The sequence below is a fragment of the Pongo abelii genome, chromosome X, assembly GCF_028885655.2.
Source record: "Pongo abelii isolate AG06213 chromosome X, NHGRI_mPonAbe1-v2.0_pri, whole genome shotgun sequence".
In the NCBI taxonomy this organism is placed as follows: domain Eukaryota; kingdom Metazoa; phylum Chordata; class Mammalia; order Primates; family Hominidae; genus Pongo; species Pongo abelii.
In genome coordinates, this window is record NC_072008.2 from 113,301,660 (window position 1) to 113,325,387 (window position 23,728).

Sequence of the window (23,728 nt, forward strand, 5' to 3'; positions counted from 1 at the left end):
GCATCACCTGGGAGCTTGCTAAAAATGCAGAATCTCAGGCCTCTACCTCAGAGATTCCAAGTCAAAATTGGCATGGTAACAACATCCTCAGGTGATTTGTATACACATTAAATTTCGAGAAGCACTGATTTAGAGTACATCACATTTCTCAAACGTTTTTGCCCATGGATCCCTCTTATGAAGACTAGTGTTCCCTGGAACATACTTTGGGGAAATACAACAGCTAGAAACCCTTTCACGGGAGTTTTCATTGTTTGGAGACTATAGAAAGACACTAGCAGCAGGGCATGGTGGCTTACTCCTGTAATCCCAGCACTTTGGGAGACCAAGGCAGGAGGATGGCTTGAACCCAGGAGTTTGAGACCAGCCTGGGAAACATAATGAGACTCCCATCTCTACAATAATAACAAAAAATTAGCCTGGTGTGGTGGTGCATGCTTGTAGTCCCAGCTGCTGGGAAGGCTGAGGCAGGAGGATTGCTTGAGCCAGGAAGGTTAAGGCTACAGATAGGTGTGATTGCATCAATGCACTCCAACCTGGGTGACAAAGCGAGACCCTGTCAAAAAAAAAAAAAAAAAAAAAAAAAAAAGACACTAGCTGAAGCAACATTTAGAAATTGGGGAACTGATTCATTATATGTTACCCAGAGACTCATTTTACAGACGTTTCAAGTCTTCTGAATCTTGTGTTACCAGAAAGTCTTCCCATACCCCCGTGCTCCCAATTAACTCATTTCCTGGGGCATTTTAAAGCAGTGTCACGTCTGTGCTTCCTGGTCTGTTCTCTGGTCTGGATTAACCTGTTTGTTTCTTAAACCCAGCAGCTTCTCCAGAGTGCTAAAGCTCAGGATTTGAGCAGCCAAAGAATATTGCATGATCTCCTGCTGTAGAACATTAGAAAGGCAGTTTTATAGAAACTGGGCAACTTTTCAGTCCAGTGTGTTCTGTTTGGTTAAGGTGTAATTGTTTTTCTTTTAGGCCTTTAAGCTATTGTGCCAAACATCAAAATAACGTTAGCTATTTTTTATTCAGATCTTGTGACTCATTTGGGGGCATTGTTAATATTTTATAAGAAAATTCTCATTTTTTCCATTCACATTTGTGATTTTCAAGTGTGTTGCTGCATTGCATTCATAAATATGATTTTTATTAAGTCTCAGAGCCCCATTTTTTTGCCCTCGGAGAAACACATATCCAATTATATGTTAAAAGTTAAATGGAAAATAGGCTTTGATATGTGAACATTTGATTTGCAAGAAACTTGTCCAGGATGCATCCATTCTGTATGGTAAGGTGCTCCTGTGACCAAGCTCTGCCATGCACAAGCTCAAGAAAGCTCTCAGCAAGGTTTCTTGGAGATTGTCGCCATGCACCTTCTCAGTGGCCACTCTGTGGTTGGCCAGGATCATCTGTTCAGAGTGCAGGCAGAAGAGGAAGATGAGCCAGCAGGAGGGTACCTAGAGATATGTGAAAGTGAGGAAGACTACACCATTAGGCCCCTAGGGCTGGAAGGTCTACCAGTCCCAGCGGTTGCCTGCTATGCATTTATGCATTTGGAACAGTGATTCTTACCTCTCCTACATTCCCATCAGAGCAGAAGCAACAAAGTATAGGGGGAAGAGACTATGTAAATACTTTCCTCGAGCTGGATATGGTGAGCTAAGTCTTCACTTGAATTTCCTACCTGTTCAATGATGCTGGAAATGATACCACTCAGAGGCCCTATCAGCTTGAAGCTAAATGCAAACCCGCCTAGAAAAGGCAACCATTGATGCCAATGGTTTCTAACCTTTCTAAGTATCAAAACCCATTTGTAATGTTAGGCATTTAGGACACTTCCCACAATGATGATTCTACTTGATTTTTTTTCTGTCTACTGACAATCCACAATTGGCGTGTTCAAGAATTTTCCTTATACAAAATCCACAGGCTTTTCAGAGGACTGAAGGTGCACAGATTGTTCTCTATAACTCATGCTTGGGTGTAGATGAGTAATAGCTATAATTTCTTGAGCAGTTATTAAGTGCTGGGTACTGGGCTTAGCACTTTACATACATTATCTCAATCCTCACAATACTTTATTATTTCCATTTTACAGATAAGGAAATTGAGGCTCAGAAAAGTAGATGATGTGCCTACCCAAAGAAAGTCACAGAGCTAATAAGTAGTGGAAACTGGAAGCAAGCCCAGATCTGTGAACTCCCAACTGTACTCTTTATTCCTTAAGCTGGGGACTGGCTGTGATGGCAGAGAGCACTGCAGAGGCCCTGAATTCTGAGAAGGCAACTTGGCTCCTAGAGAGACAAAAAGGAAGGACTAGGGGGTTGAGGATCAACAGGCATGCACATTTGCCTCATAATTTCACCTAGGACTAGTCCAGCAAGCAAGTGTCGTTAAGGTGGGCCTCATAGCCCACTTGGAAATCTAATGACACAGCCTACTGCTGAATCGCTACACACACAACCATTCACATACATTGTCACAGACAAACTCTTTCAGCAACACTGGACTTCTTCACAGTCGTTGGTCTCCCCAGGCACATTCCATCTCTGGACTTTTGCATGTGCTACTCCTTGTGCCTGACAGGCTCTTGCCCCAGAGATCAACATGGCTGGCTCCCTCTCTTCTTCAGCTCTTTGCTCAGTCATCACTTTCTCAGTGGGGCCTCTCCTGACCACCTTTTTAAATATTGCACCCTCTTTTCTTGCTGTATTTTTTCCAAAGCACTTATTCTCTGAACTATCTCATAATTTTGCCCATTTATTTGTTTACTGTCTGTGTCTTCTCACTAGAATGCAAGCTCCATTAGGACAGGAATGTCTTTAAAATCTATTTTGTTCACTGAGTATCCCTAGTGTATAGAACTGTTTGGCACATCATAAGATCTCAGTAAATGTTTGCATGACAAGTGACTGAATATGCAGATAGCTGTAGACATAGCTTCCTACTCCTGCCGTATATACAGAGACACATGGGGCCTTTGAGATAACATAGAAGATGAGCAGATAAGAGGAATGTGTGACTTCATGGGTAAGAAGACATAGGGTGGGCATACTGTATGCACAAAATGTTCCTGGTTTTCAATCCAGCCAAAGCCACGGACCCGTAATCTGGATTACTCTTCACAGCAACTTTACTCTTAGTAAACACATAATGACCACAAACTAATATGAATGCAGTGATATTTTAAAATAGAAATGTGTTTTTTAAACATTATGACATCTGCCTAAAGTTTGGTAAATAGTGATACATACATGTGTGAGATGTTTCAGGATAGCACTTAAATGCCCAGTCTCTGGCATCTGTCAGCTAGGAGTTTGATTTCCGGTGTTGCCTCTTCCTTGTGTGATCTTTAGCAAGTTTCTTAAACCTTTGCCTCAGTGTCCTTGTCTGCAAAAGGGGGCTAATGATAGTACCAAGCTGACAGAGTTGTGAAGATTCAGTGAGATACTTCATGTAGAGCTCATGTAAAGTGACTGACCTGTAAATGCTCCCCAAATGGAAGCTGTTCTCATCATCGTCATCATTATTGTGGGTTATTATTTGAGACCACAGACAATGCTTCCAGGTGTATGGATTTGCATCCCTCTTGCAGTACTGTGTACTCTGCAGTCCCTGGGGTCCTTGGCCGATACTTCTGGGAGCTGGTGCCACAGACATTAAGTGTTGCTGGGAGTCAAAGAAGATGGGTTGAAGCCTGGGTGAATAGGGGCCTGGGCATGGTGAGAATGGGAAGGTAGACAAGAGTTGAGAGTGGCCATAGGCAGCAACTTGGAATGATGGCTCCATGTACATATTCAGAGAGGAAGCCAGCAGCTGCATGGGAGGCCATCTAACACTTTTGAAATCCTGATTTAGCTAAAGGTTAGTCAGGAAGACAGATAAAGATAGTTATTACCTAATGGCTTTAAAGTTCCAAGTGTTTTATCACCTCTGAGTGTTAGCTTTTTAAGCATGGTAAAGCCACTGTGATCACCACTGTGTCTGACCGTGCATTCCAGAAAGCGCTCTGAGTTCTAGGTGGTAACCTGTTAGTGGGGGCTTTGGGTCTGGGTGACTTGAACAGTTTCTCTGCAGTATTTCCGTGCACAGAGAGCTCTGCAGCTCTCCCCTACCCTCAGTGAAGACTCAACAAAGCTGTTCTATAGGGCTGCAGCTGAAAGAGCCATAGCCACCTGAGGTCCTGGGGAGAGCTGAGCTGGGCAACAGCAGTGGGTTGCCAGTGGGCAAGAATGATCTCCTCTCTGGCACTTCATTGCTGTGCCCTGCAGAGCAGGAAACACAGGGTGGATTTACCAGGGAGTTCAGTGAGCCCTGGTGGTTTGAGAGATCAAACAAGAATGAGGTCAAGGATGGAGCTCAGTGTGGGAGTGGGAGGAGGAGTGGCCACCCCCTGAGGCTACACATTATTAGACAGGAACCAGTCCACCCGCAGAGAGAGCACACAAGCTGTGCCCATAGGCTGATTGATTTGATGAGGGAGTTGAGTACGTTCTGTGATTTTTGCTCAAAATGGGCAACAGAGCCAATTAAACTTCACCTTCCCAGGGAAGAAACTGGGAACCCCAGCTTTTGGTTTTATTTTAGGAAGCTCATCTTTCTGGAAAAAATAAAAAATTCTAGTGGCACTTGGCAGTATGCCACAAAGAGGCTGCTTCTTCCTGACCTTCAGGTGGAAAACCCAAATTCTTGTCCAAGTAAGGAGTTTTCATGCTCAAACCATGGACCTTAAAGAAATAGCTGTCAGACCTGTGCAAATTGGCTGGGGCCCCCTCCCCATTTCTCCTGGAAGCCTTGATTCCATTCTCATTGCCCTGCAGCAGACCATTTGTAATTGTCCAGTACCTTTCCAGGCCTGATGGGGAGTTCTGCTCAGGGGCCTCATTTGCATAGACAAATGCAGACTGGCATCTGTCCGCTTAGCACCTCAAGCCAATGATCTGGAGTGGCAATGGGCAACCTTCTGGGCAAATATCCTGGATATTGGATTCAAAAATGACAGTGTCAAATTAGGGCTAGTTTGCATAGGCTTATCAGGTTAATTACTACAATGTCTCCAAGAACTTAAAAATCCTTGAATTCTTCCACAACCAGAATGCTCAGTCTGTTGCTATGAAACTTGGAGTGTAAATTACCATGAATACCATTAATCTGTTCACTAGGAGGTTAATTTGCAGTTTGTTGGCAAATCACATGTGGGTCTTGTAGCAAGAGCGTGGGTGGTGTTTTCGTGCCAACGTGTGGCCCTGCCTGTGTTTCTGGATGTGTGTGTGTGTGCATGCACGTGCATGTGGCATTGGGATTGGCACTCTATGGGAACTCATGTCCTGGGTTTTCTCACTGCTCCCCGATCTTACCTGGCTCCTCTAGCATACCCTGGGTCCTTGGTCACATTCTCATAGTTGGAGGCTGCTATCAGAACACTTCTTGGCTCAGTGCCAGCCAGTTTAAGAGACATTAGCTCTTTCTGAAACAGGATTGCAAAGGTGTCCACTAATGCCTTAGAATCATCCGGCTTTTCAAAAAGATGCACTTTCCTGTTAATGGCTCTCAAGTTGTTTTTGCACGCAGGCAGGCTGCTCCTGGCAAAGGAACTCAGATCGCCTAAAGGAAACATGACAGGAAAGGTGCTATGACATAGGAGATGGTGACCAGGACCACATTAGGTAGCAGTGGAAGGAGAAAGACTGCTAAGCAGGGCTGAGGGGCTTCCATGGCTACCCTGTGTTGTTGTTAACAGAGGTGGCAGGATTGCTGATACAAATCTCACCCAGCTGTTTTAGCCTAGTCTTCCACGCAAAACTGGTACTTACAATGACTTGAAGAAAATCTTCTCCTAATTTAGGGGGCAGACTGTGGGGTGTGACTGAAGGAGGACTGGAACCTCACTCACCCAGAAATAGCTCCCCAACTAGCATCCCAATGCTGGAAATCCCCTTCAGATAGAGGTATTGGAGATCCAGATATGTTGGGAAGGAAGACATAGTGAGAGAGTAGGGCTCAAGGGAATGGGGACATAAAACATCATTTTGATGCTCAGGAGGATCCCCAGGAAATTCTCAATGCTTTGGGGACACCCTGCAAAGCCTGGGGAATGAGGAGCGCATGGATCCATCACAGTGAGAGGCTGTCCAAAGGAGAAGGGGCATGCTCAAAGTGGGAAAAGGCTCTGCAAATGGTCACGTCCACCTGTTCTACAGGAGAGACTTAGAATAGGTGCAGGAGGAGTGCAGAGAATCTATGACGTTAGTTTGAAGAACTTGGGGTGCCAGACAGAAGCAGAATTAGGAGGTTTGCTGGGAGCCAGAGAGCCCCCAACCAAAATGTGGCTGCTGGGGTGTCATCTTGAACCCTTTTCTTCCTCACACATCCCTCCCCACTCTGGTTCATTCAAAGAGCACTTACTGAGTACCTATTCCTGTGCCAGGGATACAGTGAACAAGACATATGTCCCACAAAAAAAAAAAAAAAAAGACATATGTCCCACCCTGCCCTCAACAAACTCACATTCTAGTGGAAGGTAGCCTTTAAAATTAACTCTGCCTAAGGAGGCAGATGAGGTTCAGATAGGGTTTCCCAGATAAGGTGACTCTTGAGCTAAGTCCAGAAGGATAAGTAGGAGGTTGCCAGGTAAACAAGGTGGCAGAGGGCATTCTGGGTAAAGAAACAGCAAGTGTGAAAGTATGAAAGTATGAAAGCCTGGTATGGTCCCCATGAGAAAGGCAAGACTACCTTCTCTCTAGAGTACGAAATGCCATCCTCTTAATAAAATGTCACCCAGAACCTCCATGATTGGCTCTAGAAGGAGTCTGTTTCAGTGGGAAAAAGCATCCATAATATTCCTGTTTGCCCATAATAGTGACTCATCATGGGAGTCCATTAATAATCCACAGTATCATTTAGATCCGGCTGAAACTTTCAAACAAAACCATATGTTAAAGGCTAAGGGATGACAAAAGGGAAATCAACATGGCATTTAATAATAATAAAAATAGCTAACATTTGTTAAGCACTTCCTCTGAGCCAGGCATGATTCTAAATATACATGTATGTGTACATATACTCATTTAACCCTCATAATAACCATAAAGTAGACACAGTGCTGTTATTGTTACTATGCCTGTTTTAGTAAGGAAGCCAGACTAGACAATTGGTCTTAGAAAGTATAGTTCAGTTATCTTCTGCTGCTGAGGTCCTCTGGGAACCTATTCCTCCCTCCCAACTCTGGGCCTGCCTCCACAAGCCAGAGACTGTCTATAACCTCAGCCACCTATAACTGCCCTCCAAAGCACCAATACTCTGGGAGGAGCAGGCCAAGAGTGGGGTGCCCAGCTTTTCCTCTCACCATGTTAAAGAGGCGGTGGAAGGGAATGGAGGGGACGGATTATGTACTCACTAGGGGAAGATCAAATGTATGCCGAAGAAATGTCCCATTTTCCTCTTTATTATTCTTTTAATAAAAACGGCAACACAACAGTACAAATACAATATTAAATGCTAGCTGACACTTGGCCCCATGATGAGGGTATGGAAAGAGTGGTGAGGACTGGGGTGACCTGGAGATCCCATCCCTTATCCATAAGGGGTACTGCTACTTAGGGTCAGCTAATTATTGTTGGGTGGGCCCTTCAGGTCCAGGGTTGCCAGATAGGATTTTTCAAGAGAAGACAAAAATCCAGATTCTTATATAAAATCTGAGGATTTTAAAGTGTTAACAATGAATTAAAGTGCTTTGAAAACACTATGTAGGTCAAACAAAACACCCTTGCTTCCTAGCTGGGAGGCCTTTGGGCAAGTAACTTAACCTCTTGAGCCTAAGTTTCCTAATATGTAAAATAGATATAATAGTAGTGCCTACTTCAGGCTGGGTGCTGTGGCTTATGCCTGTAATCCCAGCACTTTGGGAGGCCAAGGTGGGTGACTCACCTGAGGTCAGGAGTTCAAGCAGGCTGGCCAACATGGTGAAATCCCATCTCTACTAAAAAATACAAAAATTAGCTGGGTGTGGTGGTGGGCACCTGTAATATCAGCTACTCAGGAGGCTGAGGCAGGAGAATTGCTTGAAAGAATCGCTTGAACCTGGGAGGCAAAGGTTGCAGTGAGCCAAGACTGTGCCATTGCACTCCAGCCTGGGCGACAGAGTAAGACTCTGTCAAAAAAAAAAAAGCAATGCCTACTTCAGAGACTAATTATGAGGATTAAATGAGGTACTATAACTGAAATGCCTGTCACATAGTAAGTGATTAATACATGATAGCTATTAGGATGATTATTATTCCTAAAAGTTTATCTGTTACCTGAGGAGCACCTCTTTCTAGTTGATTGACAGCAAAGTATCTATCCTTCACCTCTAGTTAGACCCCATGGCTTCCTCAATCAGGGCAATTTAGCTCCACCCTTGCAGGCAGAAAATATTAAATATACACTTACACAGCAATTGGCAAGCATGTGCATATGGGGAGAGAGATGTGTTTCTTTCTTTATACCCCTTCCCACAGCAACCTCAGTGATGTCTAATTTATTAAGCTAGTCCACAGCATGGGGGAAGGATTGCAAAGGCCTGCAGAATGGAAGAAACTGAGGCATGGAAGCTAGGGCCATAGTTCACATTCACTCTACCTTCAGTTCCTATTGGGGAGGCCAAAGGTTTTTAAAGAAAGCTCTTGGCCACTAAAGCCAATTCTCTTGTCTCCTATTTTTATATCTTCTTTTCAGGCAGTGGTGCTCACCCCTGGCTGCACCTTAGAATCACCTGAACAGCTTGTAAAAAATACTGACACAGGGGCCTGACCCTCAGAGGTTTTATGACTGCTTACACAATAGTAAGCAAAATATATATGTGTGTGTGTGCATATGTACACTTTTCTGGGGACTCAGTTGGGGCCTCAAAGGGGCATTGCAGAAGATGAATGACATAAGCATGTGGGGTGCCATGGGAATGAGCTGTGCTTCTAGGCCAGCTTGGACATCACACAGTAGCTATCCATGCAAAAAAGCCTTCTCACCTCTCCAAGCCTCAGTTTCCTCACTCATTCCACAGGGATCAGGAATCACTCCGGCCTCATATCCTCTGGTGATTTTGAGGATGTGGTGAACTTACTACATCACATATAAAAAGTGCTTTCAAAAGCCCAGCCCCCATCTCCACAGGGGAGGGCACATTATTACAAGGTTAAGGAGGGTGTGGGTGGGGAGGCAACAGAGGTAGCAGGGAGCAGCACTACACATTGAGAAAAGGCCACGCACGTTAACAAAGCAGCTCACAAATGAGAGCAAATTAATACCGGGCCCAGCGAGAACAGAACATTCGCACCACAGGGGCAAAGCACCCATTGGAGCAGCTAGGCCTTGGCAGGGAGAAGGATGTGGAATAGCAGAGGGAGGAAAGAGAGGGGCCAAGTGAGGGGGGTTTTCAGTGCTAGGGAGGCTTGCTCCGGCTACGAGCAGAAAGGAAGAGGTTAGCTATGAAGGAGGGAAAAAGAATAACAGCAAGTACCCCAGGTGGGCCTGGGGGTCAGTCAGGAACACCTGACAGCCCTTGGATGAGGAAACCAGTGGTTGCAGGGATAATAGCAAGAAGGAATATCCCTGCAACTTCAACATATTTGGCCTCATCCCCTGGCAACTGGATCCAGGACACAGGGCTGAGGGTCACCAGGGCAGTTGCACTAACTACGGAGCCAGTCCCCTCCCGATCCTCCACCCCTGCTGCCTTCTTTGTCTTCATTCTGTGAAACAACCAGGGTCCACCTGACTCTGGCAGGAAGTCGGGCACCAATTCAAAAAAGCCCTTGAAAAAAACCAAAACAACGACAACAACAACGAAAGGATCCCCACCAAAAAAAAGCCCTTGACAAATCTTCATAGAGAAATGGCCTGGGAATGGAGAGGGGCATTGAACTAGAATGGAATCCTGGACTAGGGTGATATTTAAAATCTTGTATTGCCTATATGGCAGGTGCACTGACAAAGCAGTGTTCTGGAAGGCCCCTATGGGGCCAGGCATTAACCCCTAAGTTGCTGGATCTGAAGCAGTGTTGGGGGTGTGCCAGGACAATTAGGGACACTCAGAGGGGTTTGAAGCAGCAGTTGTTTACCCATCACTAAGTAAGGAATGTAAGATTTGAACAAGTGGGATGGTGGTATAGGTGCTGATGGAGGGAATGTCAGCCCTCATCCTAGGGCAGATATAATTAGTCATGGGGGGAATGGGGGGGTTTCACAGGCACATAGCTACCACTGGGAGCCTGAGGGGTACAAGAAGGAGTGGAGGCAATGAACGAATTCTCCCTTTGCTCTCATAGCAAAGGGTGGGTCAGACACTGGCTGCACTGTTGAACAGGAGCACCAAGCCCATGTCCATAGTGCCAGCCCTTCCTCTCTGTTTAACCCCCATGCCTACACAGTGCCATGGCCAGAGTCCTGGAATCAGGGCCCACTCTTGGAGGAACATCACTCTCTTTCCATGCCAGACAGCTTAGAATCTGAGCTTATTAAAACAACAAGGAACCCTGGAAATTAGCTAAGTCAGTGATCTCTTGATATATGGGGGAAACTGAGGCCTAGGAAGGGAAGGTGTGGGGTCATACCTCTAATTAGTGTAAGAGCTGGGATGAGCAGCAAGATGTCCCTGTTCCCAGCCTGGTGTATTTTCTATCGCCTTTTTTGCTATTATCTATCCCAAGTCTTCATTATATTTGAGGGAAAATACCAGAATATCCTCAGGGCCAGCCTTACACATAGATAAACATGATGTGATCAAATATGTCTCCTCAATTGCCTGTCATTGTGCCTGAAATTTCACCATCAGTGATTCATTCATTTGGATCTTGAAGCTTTCTGGTCTTTCATGGGGGCACAGATCCCCTGACAACCACTGGGAGAAAGGCTTCGTAAATTAGACACAGGTTATACAGTTGGAGAGAGCAGTGGCAGCTGGTCCAGTGAAGAAGTTGCAAGCTGGGGTAGGCATGGGAACTCAGGGCAAGAGTGAATCCAGGGTTCAGGCCACCCTGATGGGCAAGGAAGGAGTATTTGATACGCCCACATCCAAAGCTCCCATCAAACCCTAGCTTGAGCACTCAGAAAACATTTCCCCAGGAGACCGCACGGTGACCTGGGAGGCCTGAATCACTGCTGTGTGACCCATGCTGGGAAGAAGGGCAGGAGAGTGAAGGATAACATCAGCCTGTCTGGAGTGGCCACGGTGGCACTTTATTAAGAGGAGCAGCCTGGATGAGATGGATATGACAAGGGAATCTATGAAGACATTGAAAGGAGCTTCAGCCGCAAGAGGAACAGGCTCTGAGACTGCCAAGGGAGGCTGGGTGTGGAGTCTGTCTGTTCTGCACTTCCCCCAGGGACTTGCTGGCTGCAGGTGCCTTGGCTTAAGGCCGGGTGCTTTCTGTTGCTCCCTCTGACTTCCATTCTGGTTCAGCTCCAGAGCTGTGCAGTGCAACTCCAGGCTTGCCTGTGGTTCCCAGGTTCCTTTTCTGCTCTGCCATCAGTTCTAGCATTTTTATATCCAAGGGGCTTCAGGATTACAAACTAGTGGGAAGGAGAGGGGAAGGGAGGAGGCTAGTGGATTTGTCTGGAAACTGGTTTTGTCTAGCAAGACCCTATATTTCCTTACAGTGTGCATTTACTTGGGGTAGGAGAGAGTAGAAAAGAGTGCTTCTGGAAATTTGGGAAATCGTCTTGAAGCTATGTTTGCATAGCAAGCATAGTACTGTAATTTAGATTGTAGGTATACTTGGGGTGGCTTATAGGGGGTGATAAGAGCAAGCTAAAGACCTTCCCAAAGTCTCCACTAGTTCTGTTGTAGATCTCAGCCATCTGGGCAGAATACAGAACCCCCAGCTTCCAACAAAATAAAGCACCCACCCCCATGGCCAACTTCTGCTGTCTGACGTGAGCCCTGTGCTTTCTGAAATGGGTGTCTTTGGAGGCCTCAAGTGGTTTCTACCCAGACACCTGCAGTCCTTGAGTTGGGTGGGCTCAAGTGAGAAGAGGAGATTGCCATTGCCAATAATTAGAAAACCAGAGCCAAGTCTGCCCTGCTGGTTCCATTCAAGTCCCCAAAACAATCTCCGAGGCTTAAGGCCAAGTCATCACTAACTCGTGTGTCATGGGCACTGCTGAGGGAGAACGGTATTTCACAGAGCAGAGACTCCCACCCAGGTGCAGGCTCAGTGATTCAAGGAAGATGGAATTTAGTGCAATCAGTTTGGGAGAGTCAGCCAGGATTTCTTTTAAGCTTTACTTTCCAGCAGCCCCCTCCCACCTTGGAGACAGACTAATCCCTGACATTTGTCTAGTGGCTTTATACTTTTCAAAGCTCCTTCACATCTATTATCTCCATCGAACCACACAAATACTCCCGTGAAGTAGGATAAGAAGGTGTTATTATCCCTGTTTGACCAACAAGAAAACTGAAGTCCCCAAAGGATACATGACTCATCCAGGGTCACACAGCTATGTAGTCAAAAGAACTAGTGATTCAAATGTGTTTCTTAACTTCCAGCCCTGTAATTTTTCCACCTCCATGCAGACTCCCCTCCACAGAACTACAAAGGTGCCCTGCTTCTAGCACAGTGCCTAGCATAAAGTAGATGCTAGTAAATATTTGCTAAATGACCAGGAGGCAGAGGTTGCAGTGAGCTGAGATCGTACCACTACACTCTAGCCTGGACAATAGAGACAGACCTTGTCTCAAAATAAATGAATACGTAAATAAATATTTGCTAAATGAATGACTGCATGGATAAGCTGGGGCAAAGCTGAAAGAAATACGGGTTCTAAAAGTGCTCTTTTTAAAATTATCAAACTAAGAAGGGGCAGGAAATGTTGTGTTATTTCATCATTTTGACCAGAAGGAAGGCATAAGATATCTTTCTCATTTCACAGATGCCATCGCCAAGGCATGAAGATTGGGGTAGCTCCCATAAAGAAGCCACGGAGCTTAATGTCCCAACAAAGCTGCCTTCCACTCATCCTTTAAAGAGGAATGGGTGGTGTGGGTCCTTACTCCAGTAGCAGGAAGGAGTCAGAATCAGCCCCATGGGACGAGGATTCTCTCCACATTGTCTCTGCAAGCCCTGTCTCTCCCCATGTCCCCTAACAGTGGCTCCAGAAGTTCTGCCATGGAAGGGGTGTCTGAGAACACTGGTTGCCTCCTCCTTTAGGACTGCTGCACCGTCACCCCCTTGACACTTCTAGCATAACCCAGACCTCGAAGACTCAGTGACTGTCTCCTGGAATGCCACCTGGACTGAGACTTCTTCCTTTTCTTTTTTCTGTCTCCCATAGCGTCTGGCACATAGTAGATACATAATAAATGTGGGATTAATGAATTGTCTGAGGTAAAGAGGGATGGCCACTCCCTGGCTCTAGGCACTGCAGTCAGGATCCTGCCTGCCAGGGCCCCATCTCCACAGGCAAACTGACTTGGAGTTGCCGTTTGTTCCCAATCCAGTCAGAAAAAAATTGGGAAAGTGCAGGTAGGGACACAGGTATTCAAATGCTGCTTTGCAATAGCACAAGGTAGCTTTTGAGGCAGGCAGCCCGGAATTTGAGATCCTTTGGGGTTTAAATCAGTCCCACCACATATTATTAGCGCTTGTACTGGGGGCTCTTTGCTTTGCTCCTCTGAGCCTCAATTTTATTTTCCGTACAATGGAGAGGATGCTGGAATGAGAAAATGGATGTAAAGCACAGTGCCTGGCACTTAGTAAGTAAGCAAGTGGCAGCTGAATTGTCTGCATATCTATGTCCTCCCAGCCTATCCCTTCCCAGGTCCCCCGAGTGGGCTGGTCCCCGGTGGCGAGGGGAGGGGTCCTCCTGGGGGCGCCGACTGTCCCGGGCGGCGGCCGGATTGCGGGTGGGTGAGAGGCAGCAGACGCCGTGTTTACAGCTCTCTTGCTAGTTTGCCACCTCAGCCACGGCTCTAGGGCTGAGCCAGTCGCCTCCTTCTTTAAGATTCTGGTCACAGCAGGGGCTGGGTTTCTAAGGCAGGCGTGATCTTTCTCTTCCTACAGACGCCGCTGCCGCTACCTTCGGCGCTGGGCACAGCCAGGGGCAGCGCGAGAGGGAGGCAACGAGAGGGTTCCCGGGCCGGGCAGCAGCCCAGCCCCGGCCGAGAGGGGGGCCCGACAGTAAGTACTGCGCTCTGAGCAGCCGGGTTGGGGGACACCTGGCCATTGAGGCAGGGGTCTGTGGGGTTAGGGGGTCGGCAGTCGAGCGCTAGGGTCTTTACCCGCCCCTCAAAGTGACTTGAGGGCGGCGCTGGCATGGGCCCCCCTCCACCTGGTCTTTGGAGTGAGTTGGCGCGTCGGGAGCAGACATCCATCTCCGTCCCTCACCCCGAGATCCCAAGGATTCGTTTGGGTTGCCTGGCAGCCCTCGGGTCCCTTCGAGGCCACGAAAGAGGAAATTGGAAGGCAAGATACGCGGGGATGAGGTTTTGGAAGCTGTTGGAAAAGTGGCGGCGCGAGCGGGAAGTTTTCCCCTGCGGGGTGCGGGGGGATCGGGGAGATAAGGGGTGAGGAGAACCAGAAGCTGGGAGGGGAGCCAGAAGCTGGGAGGGAAACCACCCGAGTGCAGCAGGGGCGGAGGCGGCCCCTCTGAGTGCTAGGACCCCGCTCTCCCCGCCATTATGCTTCGGAAGTGTCCGGGACTTCTAGCTGCCTCTCCCACCCCTGCCCCTCAGCGCCTCTGCTTCCATGGGGCCGGAATACCCTGGCTGGCCTGCCCTCCGGTGGGGCGGGTTGGAGCCTCAGCCTTCACGAAGCTCCGCGGGGTGGAGAAGCAAGACCACCCTTAGAGGTGGTGCACCAATCACAGAAATGTTAGCAATCGGGAATATGCAGGAGCATACCTGTCACTTTCCTTTCTTAAGCTCTGTAAAACTCAGGGGAGAGGGGCCTGAGATCCTAAAGGCGAGTTTATCCTAACTCAGTCCCTTCTCAGAGAACACCCAGATCTTCCTTCTGTTCACTCATTTTACTTAGAGTACTGATGATCCTAGTAGCTACTATTATAACTATGTGGCCGACATTGTGCTAAGCTCTTTACCTAGTCCATGTACAGTAAGAACAGTAGCTGGCATTCACTCAGTGCTTTCTGTGTGCCAGGCACAGTTCTAAGTGCTTAATATGCATTGCCTTGTTTAATCTTCACAACATCCTTATGGGGTAGATACTATCCCCATTTTACAGATGAGGAAATTGAAGCACAGAGAGGTCCACAAGCCCAGAGTCCCACAGCCAGTGAGATGCAGACCTGGGATCTCAAAACAGTTTTACTTCAGCCCCCCCACTGTTAACTACTAGAAATATGATGAGAATTTGGCTTTAATGCAGTAGTAAAATCGAGTTTGCTGTCCCTACAGCAAAGTGTATTTATTCTGTAGATCTAAAGTCATGGCCCAGGTGCAAAGAGTTTTGAATCAATTTTCAAATTATCCCTATTATTTCTCCTGTGGAGAAAGGCAAATCGAGTGCACTATAACAAGACAGCAGAATGTATCAGTAGGTGCCTTGTAATGATGATAACAATAATTGCTAATAGCAGTTACTGATTGAGCACTTACTTTGCACCAGCACTTCATGTATATTTAATCTTCACGTAGGTGCTTTGAAGTAGGCACCCCATGAACCCCATTTTGTAGATGAAGGAACTGAGGCTCAAGAGGTTAAGCAATTTGCCACAGATTTGGGATTCCAGCCCAGATCACTAACTCCAGAGCTCAAGTTGGAACTACCCTTTAGAAGATTTGTGCATGAGACAGAGGTTTGTCTTCCCTACAGTCCCCTCCTCCCCCAAGCCAGTTGCCCAGAGCTCTACACTATGCTCTCCATTCCCCAGCCCCTCTTTGCACTAAGGAAGTGATTGTACAGGTTGGCGGAAAGAGGGCTTCCTAGAGAAGATGGAGTGTTCTGCATGGATTTGGGTTTTGTTGTTGTACTAAGTGCCATGCCTGTAACATCAATAAGTTGTTCTGCTTTATAATTTTTATTAATTAGACAAGTGTCTGGTCTGCTGGCTTGGAGGTGTTAATACGATATTATGGCTCTGAGTACCTTTATTAGGAATTATTTTCTGAAAAGTTTTTAGAGCCTTACTTGCAATACTGGGCAAAGCCATCTTCCTACCTCCTGGGGAGGGAGGGGGGGACTTGTTTCTAGGATATGAGAAATAGTATTGCTGTGCTCATTGATATTCGCCCCCCTCCCCCCAGCTTGGCCTCTGTGAGCTGAAACCTGAAACCTGAATGTGGCCAGGTCCCTTGCTGATGTTCCTGTGTCACATCTGGCCCTGCAGCTGGGTTATTTATAGCTCCTCACTGTTGGCCCTGGCCCATTCATAGAGCTGGCTTCGCATAGACCCTCTTCAATGTGGGCATAATGGGGTATGTGAGCTTTATAGCTTTGGTCTCTATTACTCTGGCTGGATCTCAATGCGTCTGCTGGTGGTCCACCCTTCCTGCCTTCTCTCATGAGAGGAAGACCTTCCATGTGTAGCTTTGGGGTGGTGCGTTAGATATGTGGCTGGCAAGTCCAGTGCTGGGCTATGTCCCTGGTTGTCTCTGTGGCCTCTCAGAGTGCACTGTACCATTTCATAAGGTGACATGAAAGGAGTCAGTGGATAGCATTAATCCTCGAATTAAACGTTCCCTTCAGTTTTGCCCGAATTTATTCTATGATTTCTTTTTATGATTGTAGTGACTTAAATACCTAGAGGTTTCCCTCTTTACTGAATCTTCTTAACTTTTCATTTGCTGTCAGGTTTGACATTCCTTTCCTGGAATGTCCTTCTCACCTTTGGTGAGAGGAGGGAGTGGTGGTCTTCTGCTGGGAGTCACAGCACGGTTGGGGCATAGTCTCTTCTGTGCTTACATAGCATCCTCTGCTTCCCTCTGTGGTACCAGGTAGCACATGGTTTTATATTAGTCTGTTTACATACCTGCCTCCACCTCAGACTGCAGCCTCCCTAAGGGAACAGACTGGGCCTTATTTATCTCCATATCTCAGCACTATGCTGGGCACATAGTAGGTGCTCAGTAAACTTTTATTACATATATTAATGAATGAATGAATGCTATCTAAAAGCTGGTGGAGGAAGTCCTGATTCACAGTAAGGGACTCTGCTATTATTACCCTTATAAGAAGGGAGACATCAGAGCAGAGCTTGCATTCTTCCATAACAGAGAGCCCCAGCTCTGTGGATTTTAATTATTGAAAGAAAAAAATGAAACAAAAAACAAAACAAAAATTGTAATCCCCAAACCTGAATACTTAGGGAATGGATTTTCTGGTTAATAGATTGTTTCTGAGTAACTGAAAGTTGGGCCAAAAAAAAAAAATCATTTTTCCTTACTCTTTTTGATTCTTCCTAAAATGCCTGGGTCTGCTTTTCTACCTTAGTGAGTCAAGTCTGGGGTCCATCATCAAATCAGTGTTGCCAGATAGAGAGCTTGTGGATTCTCAGGATTCCCTAGGATTCTGTTTCCCCCAAGCCTGGTTGTATAGTAGGATGCAATCTTCTTCCCCACCCACTCCCTGCCTGTCCTTGATGCACCCAAAGACAAGCCCACAGGTGCTCTGAGGTTTGTAATTTCTCTGTCACTCACCTTCAGGAAACAGACAGCGTTTTCCCAGCTACCAATGTGGGGGAGGTACAGAGTGTTTTGGTGCTAACTCATGCCCTCTGTGCTAGTGGTTCAGCACAGCACGTGCTCTTGCCCTTGGTTTTTATTCTTAGGTGGAGGGTTCGCCAACTTCACTCCCCTTTTCTGACCACTGTTTAAGAAAGACCTTATAATTCTTTCCTCCCTCTCAGCAGGAAGATGCAATTAGGCAGAATAAAAGGTGTCTCATTGTCCTGGGGCTGCTGTTGGCGTTTCTGGATGCCTCCAGACAAGGTGACATGAGTTTACCAGGCCTCTGTTCATGTACCTTCCTTTGATTACTGGCTTTTTGGCCTAATTTTTGCCCTGTCCCTGGACTGTACTCCTGATTGGACAATTCAGAGATGGTGCACTGGAAGGAGTCAGGGGTTGCTGCCTCACAGGAAGTCAGCTTGGCAACTGCTGGGCGTAAGTCCTTGGCTTCAGATGCAACCTGCATCATCTCGGGCAAGCGTGGGGAGCAGATAGACATCTAGGCAAAGCGTTGACATAGATGTGCCTTTCTCTGTCCAGCTCTGGCTAGACTGGCCTGCCCCTCTCTTCACAAGTTCCCCAAAGGGGCATGGGAGTTGAGGGTGGAGGGTAGAACCTAGAGTCCCAACGGAGCCAGACATGAGAGAGGGAGTGAGAGAAAGGCCTACTCACTGTCTATGCCGGGTCAGCTATGCTTCTTGCTTCCCAACTAATCTTTTTCCAGCAACCCCCTCATCTACTCAGGCTATTGTGTTCATGCCTTGTGCCACATATGCCTGTTCCCTTCTATCTCTGGGCCTATTCTCAGTGCCCTCCCTCTCCACTTGCTCAAATCTGGCCCTTCCCGCCATACCCAGCTGCAGTCATCTTCTAGAAAGCTTCCCCCTGCTGCTTCTGGAAATCAGCAGAGGGTGGACAAGGGGGAAGTCAGTAACCTCCAAGCTCCCTGCCAACTCTGAGATTCTCCAGGAGTTTCATGAGCATCAGGGGTTGGGGGCATGGAAGGCTGGTGGCCCAGGCCATTGATGCCTTAGTAGCCTCACAGGAAGGAAGGAGATGGCACAGCCAGCCAGCTGAGTAGGCCCACATTTGGCTTCAGGAGGCTTTGCCCAGAGCCCTGTGCAGCAGGCACCTGCCAAACAGCCCCCAGAGGGGTGCTATTTGAGCCCTGGGTCTTTGGCTGCTGGAGGCAGCTACTTGTTGGGAAGTTCCCAGAAGCTCCTGCCCACACCTGCTCCCCCTTCTGCCCTCCAAGGTTTGTTTACAGTTCAGCCCTTGACAGGCTGAAGTCTGAGATCTAAGAGGAGAGAGAGATCTGGGTGGCCGGGGACCCTCTTCTGGCTTAGCATTCTGTGCCAGGGCTCTGCAGCCCAGCTTGGCCTCAGAGAGATGTGTTCACTGAGGGGAAGAATTCAGGCCTGCTGGTCTTTTCCCTGCCAGCTCCACTTTTCCCATCATGACCATTCCCTCCCGCCTTCTGGAATTCTCTCCACTTCCTACTTTCTTTTTTTGATCTCCTCTTTCACACACACACACACACACACATGCACACACACAGACACACTCACACTACAGCCTCTGGTGAGTGGGAAATTGGCCTAAGTCAGGAAGGTGTCCTGGGTCTCTTCCTCATGCCGTTTCTGATTTGCCCCTTGCCTGCTGCATCCCCATCTGTGAGATGGGGAGGGTGCAGTTAGGCTCTCAGTATGGCAAAATAGCAGTCCCCTCACCTAGAGCTTCATCACCCAAGGTCCTCTACCAGAAGACTGTCATTACCATGTGGCCCTTTAGCAGTGGTGGGGGCCCTGAGGGCAGAGCTGGTGGGGGGCAGCTCAAGAGCATTTTTAAAAGAGCAGGTGAGGAACTGGAGAGCACCTCCAAAAAGCCAAGACAATCAGAAGTGGCTGCATAGCTTCTGCAGTGCCTGCCTTCCCCAAGCCTAAACTTTCCTCTTCACCGTCTGCAAGGCCCTCCTCTTGTCTCATTTCTCCTCTTTGTCTTGTTTTCTTGGCCTCTCTTTTCCTCTCCTCCTTTGCTCTGCCTGGTCCCCTTTCCTGCTCAGCTGTCTTCCCCTCTTGACTGTGTCTTTCCCTTCATTCCTCATCTCTCCCCTTCTGGCTCAGTCAATCCCTATATATCTCTGCCTCTTTCAGAATTAGTTGGTGTGGTACATGGAGGGTGGGGGCTGGGGTGCCCAGGGCTCTTTGGTGTGATATGGCAACTCCTTCAAGCTCCTATGAATATTTCATTGCTCCAGTTCCCCCTTGCTGCCTCTGCCAGTGACAGGTGAGTGGAGGCTAAAACACAAGGATCTCCCCACTAAATCTTCCACAGCTCAGTGGCAGCAGCTTCAGACCTTGTGACACACAGTGCCATATGGCAGCAGCCTCACATCTGGCACAGCCCTTACATCTGTCACCTGGCTGGCAGCCCCAACAGGGAGGGTTTAGGAGCATGTCTGGACCTATTAGACAACATGTCTGAATCTATTGACTATAGCTGCAGGAGGGAGGAGGGAACAGGGGAAGGGACAGCTGTATAGAGGGTCCTCTGCAGTTCCCTCTTTGAAGCATTATGGGGTTGGTCTTTTGGAAGGTGACTCCAGGCTTCCAGGTATTTGTGAAAGGAAAGATGACCTTGGCCTCTCCCCCTGCTCCCTCCTGACCTGCTAGAATGGGTGACAGGTGTCTCCATTCCAGCCCACTGGGGAAAAGCAACTGTTTGGACAACCAGAAAAAGAATCCAGATACCACCATGTTTTCCAGAAGATGCCTCTCCAAGCTCAGCTGAAGAGGAAGTTGCAGGGCCATGAAGACCTGCAAGGGAAATAGAAAGGAAGCCCTAGGAAAGTAACCAAATCATCTACCCAGAGACTCTCAGAGTGGGAAGGACTATTCAAAGTCACCCTGCCCATCCTCCTGGCCCTTGCCATTCTGAAAGGATAGTTGTCTACCCTTAAAAAATTCCTTCCCTGAGAAGGAATAGCTGTTGGATTTCCCACTGTCACTCCCCTAAAAAGGCTGGAGCCATGCCATCTCCCATTCCTTCTTAGCTTGTAGCCCTCCCTGTACTCTTTCTTTGACTGCATTCTCTCTCTGACTTCGTCTTTGCACAGAGATGTTGACGGGTTTCTCCCATGGGCCAGACTTCTCATTCAGAAACCTGCCTTTCACAGGCTGAGACACAAGCAGTAGGCATTTGATAATAAACTGCATGGAATGGCCAGAGGATTCTAATCTGTATGCCTCAAATTCACTTCTATTCATGCATTGGTTGATTTAAAAAACACTAAGCACTTAATTGTGTGCCAGGTATCATATCAAGTGGAGGAGATATACTGTTGTACAAAAAAGACAGAGTTCCTACTTTTATGGGGTTTAAAGCCAAATAATCACATAAATGAATATATAACTAGAAATCGTGATGAGTCTCCAGAATGAAATGAACAGGTTGCAATAGTAGAGAATAACCAAGGTAAAGTTTCCAGGGAAGTTCTCTGTGAGGAGGTGATATTTAAGTGGAGACCTAAAGGATAAATTCAGCCATATGAAGAATGGGAAAAGAGGTTTCCAGGAAAAAGTACTACCAAGTGGAAATGCCTTAAGGTGGCAAAGACCTTGGTGTGTTGAGAAACTGAAAGGAGGCCAGGAGGGCCAGATTGTAGGCAAGAGGAAGAGTAGCATGGAGGGGTGGGGGAGTTGGCAGGTAGAGCAGAAAGAGATCACACACGGCCTTTTGGGCCACACAAAAGGAGTTTGGATATTATTCGCTTGCAGTAGGAAATGTCTGAAGGGTTTTAAGCAGGGGAGTGACAGGATCTGATATGGACTTTTTGCAATATCTGTAGAGACCAGACTTGGAAAGGGGCAGCAGTGGATACAGGGAGACCAGTAAGGAGGCTGCTGCAGCAACTCACAGGAGAGATGATAGTGGCTTGAACTGGGTGACAGCCATGGAGAGGGAGAGAGCTGGTCAGATCCTGAATGAGCTTTCTTTTTTTCTTTTCCTTTTCCTTTTTTTTTTTTTTGACAGAGTCTTGCTCTGTCACCCAGGCTGGAGTGCAGTGGTGCGATTTCAGCTCACTGCAACCTCTGCCTCCTGAGTTCAAGTGATTCTCCTGCCTCAGCCTCCCGAGTAGCTGGGATTACAGGTGTGTGCCACCAAACTCAGCTAATTTTTGTATTTTTAGTAGAGACAGAGTTTCACCATGTTGGCCGGGCTGGTCTCGAACTTCTGACCTCAGGCGATCTGCCCACCTCAGCCTCCTAAAGTGCTGGGATTACAGGTGTGAGCCACTGTGCCCAGTCTTGGATGGGTTTTTAAGTGACAGCTGACAATACTTATACAATACTGAGGGACTAGGTGGGGAGGTAAGGGAAAGGGAGAGACAGGCCTCAAGAATGACTCTCAGGTTTCTGGCTTAAGTAATTGAAGAGATGATGGTGCCATATGCTGAGATGAGGAAGACTGAGGGAAGCCTAGGCTTGAGATGGAAAATAAATCAAGAGTTCAGTTTTGGACATGATAAGTTTGAGATTCCTGTGAGGCATAAAAGTAAACATGTCAGAGTATATGAGTTTTGGAGCTCACAGAGGAGGTGTGGTTAGAATGCAAATTTTGGAGTTGTCTGAATATAGATTGTATTTAAAACCAGGGGACTGGATGAGATCACCTTAGGAAAGAGAGTAGAGAGAGACTAGAAGGCCTGGAACTGAGTTCCAAGGAACCCCAATATCTAGTGATTAAGTAGGGGAGGAGAAACCCACGGAGGAGACTAAGAAAAAGTGGCCAGAGAGGTTGGAGGACAGTCTGGAGGTAGTCCTAGAAGCCAAGAGAGGAGAATGTTTCAGCAAGGATGCAGTGGCTAACTCTGTCTACAGCTACTGAGAAGTTGAGTAGGTAAGGACCGAGAGATGACCATGGAGGCCACTGGGGACCTTAACAACAGCAACTCTGCAGAGTGATAGATGTGGAAGCCAGGGGATAGTGGATCGGGGAGCAAATAAGAGATGAAGAAGTCTTGTGTCCTTAATGCAATGTACTTAAAAGAAAAAAAAAAAGAGATGAAGTGGAGCCATATGTGTAGAAAACGTTTTTGAGGAATTTTGTTGCCAAGGGGACCAGGAAAATGGGGCAGACACTGCAAGAGAATTGTGGAGTAGAGGGAGGTGTATTTTGTTTGTTTTCTTAAGGATGGATTATTTCCATCAGCACGCTAGCATGGTTCTGGAGCAGTGGAGAGATTGGTAATTTAGGGAAGAGAATGAATGCCCAAAGGAGTAAAATCCTTGAGAAGATAAAAGGGGATGGTACCAGAACATAAGTAAGGAGATTCGCCATGATAGAAGAAAAGAAACATCCTCCATTTTTTTTATTACACTTTAAGTTTTAGGGTACATGTGCACAACGTGCAGGTTAGTTACATATGTATACATGTGCCACGTTGGTGTGCTGCACCCATTAACTCATCATTTAACATTAGGTATATCTCCTAATGCTATCCCTCCCCCTCCCCCCACCCCACAACAGGCCCTGGTGTGTGATGTTCCCCTTCCTGTGTCCATGTGTTCTCATTGTTCAATTCCCACCTATGAGTGAGAACATGTGGTGTTTGGTTTTTTGTTCTTGCGATAGTTTGCTGAGAATGATGGTTTCCAGCTTCGTCCATGTCCCTACAAAGGACATGAACTCATCATTTTTTATGGCTGCATAGTATTCCATGGTGTATATGTGCCACATTTTCTTAATCCAGTCTATCGTTGTTGGACATTTGGGTTGGTTCCAAGTCTTTGCTATTGTGAATAGTGCTGCAATAAACATACATGTGCATGTGTCTTTATAGCAGCATGTTTTATAATCCTTTGGGTATATACCCAGTAATGGGATGACTGGGTCAAATGGTATTTCTAGTTCTAGATCCCTGAGGCATCGCCACACTGACTTCCACAATGGGTGAACTAGTTTACAGTCCCACCAACAGTGTAAAAGTGTTCCTATTTCTCCACATCCCCTCCAGCACCTGTTGTTTCCTGACTTTTTAATGATCGCCATTCTAACTGGTGTGAGATGG

At 47.1% G+C, this 23,728-nt stretch overlaps 1 protein-coding gene across 5 annotated transcripts in view; it reads left to right on the forward strand.

The window, feature by feature from the left end:
* FRMPD3 (FERM and PDZ domain containing 3) overlaps window positions 1–23,728 on the forward strand; it is a 161,030-nt gene that overhangs the window by 42,647 nt on the left and 94,655 nt on the right. For 2 of the 5 annotated variants that reach the window (XM_054544936.1, XM_054544937.1), the window contains exon 1: window positions 1,193–14,152. The exons of 2 other annotated variants lie outside the window; for them this stretch is intronic. The gene's annotated coding sequence lies outside the window, so the exon portion shown is untranslated. Of the gene's footprint in view, window positions 1–1,192; window positions 14,153–23,728 lie in introns of those variants that run through there. One more of the 5 variants, XM_054544940.1, reaches the window with a different exon arrangement.